This window comes from Seriola lalandi, unplaced genomic scaffold (assembly GCF_002814215.2).
Source record: "Seriola lalandi dorsalis isolate HSWRI2012SDOR001 ecotype SW California unplaced genomic scaffold, Sedor1 jcf7180002051286, whole genome shotgun sequence".
NCBI classification, from domain to species: Eukaryota; Metazoa; Chordata; class Actinopteri; order Carangiformes; family Carangidae; genus Seriola; species Seriola lalandi.
In genome coordinates, this window is record NW_019521839.1 from 1 (window position 1) to 1,287 (window position 1,287).

At 38.7% G+C, this 1,287-nt stretch overlaps 2 non-coding genes across 2 annotated transcripts; one reads left to right on the plus strand and one right to left on the minus strand.

Annotated features, from left to right (window-relative positions):
• Positions 1–479: 479 nt before the first annotated feature.
• On the minus strand, positions 480–551 carry trnad-guc (transfer RNA aspartic acid (anticodon GUC)). The gene has a single exon. It is a non-coding gene; the product is annotated as a tRNA-Asp (tRNA).
• Positions 552–908: 357 nt separating this feature from the next.
• On the plus strand, positions 909–980 carry trnad-guc (transfer RNA aspartic acid (anticodon GUC)). Its single transcript has one exon. It is a non-coding gene; the product is annotated as a tRNA-Asp (tRNA).
• Positions 981–1,287: the final 307 nt, after the last annotated feature.

The following is a 1,287-nucleotide window of genomic DNA, read 5'->3' on the forward strand; positions in this document are numbered from 1 at the left end:
GCCCCCTGTTTGTAAATAAAACAATAACGTTGGATCAGATCAGATGAAAGCAGACTTAATCATCATATCATCATAAGACAGATAACTACACACAGTTCTGGCCTTGAATCACCAGTGACCTCTGTGTTTATACTGACATGTAAACTTATTTTTTCTTGTAACGTTAATGTTAGGGTTTGTTTCTTTCATGCTTGTTTCTTTCATGCAAACCGTTTTTTCTTTTACCATATACTTTTTTCCATTTTATGTCGGTTGCTAAACGTTTTTATACGCTTCACGGCGTCACCTGGTAACTACGGCGAACCCGTGCTTAATGTCACAACGCTATGAACTTTAGGCAGTGTCCTAAGGCAAAGTCTGCAGATATGCGGACTTATGGGCATGGATGTATTATAAGAGATAACAGTCAGTTACGAACATTCATGTTTAGAGGACTGGCCCCACTGTTACAATCCAGCAAGAGGGAAAAGATTTGTGTACTCCCCGTCGGGGAATCGAACCCCGGTCTTCCGCGTGACAGGCGGAGATACTGTCCACTATACTAACGAGGAGAGATGACATTCGAAAGCGAAGACTAATATATAACATTATCACGTGATCAGAAGAATTTTGAATTTGTTTCTTCTCCTACAGTGATTAAAGTAACTAAGTACATTTGTTCAGTGTTTGAAGATATGAAGGAGTGAAAGAAACAACATATTATCTAAATACACCAATGTGGATTTGTAGTTATCGTTTTCCAAAGCAGCACTTTTTACTACAGTTGTTACAAAGCTTAGTCACTTCAGAATTTTCGCTGTTTCACATTCATAAAACACTGGTATATGATATATGCATAGATGTCAACAAAAAAACCATCAACAGTTAATTGACTTGTACGATTTGGTCACATTATTAGTTGCGTCACTTCCTCGTTAGTATAGTGGACAGTATCTCCGCCTGTCACGCGGAAGACCGGGGTTCGATTCCCCGACGGGGAGTATATGAATTATTTTCTCACTTGCTGGATTTTAAGAGTGGGGCCAGTTTAAGGCGTTTAAGTATTTAAATTTCTCTAGGGTTTCCCCTCAGAAATTGATGAAGTGGTACCACCCAACACTAATTTAAGATGCCAACATAACATTCCCACATTGACAGTGTTGGCATTTTATAAGATGTTTAAATTTGTTGGCATATTGTCTTTAGACGTAATTGAAGTGTTGGGTGCTACCACTTCATCCATTTCTGAGGGGAAACCCTAAAGACCTTATCATCCCTGTTTAACCTATGAATTGAGGTAAGGAATAT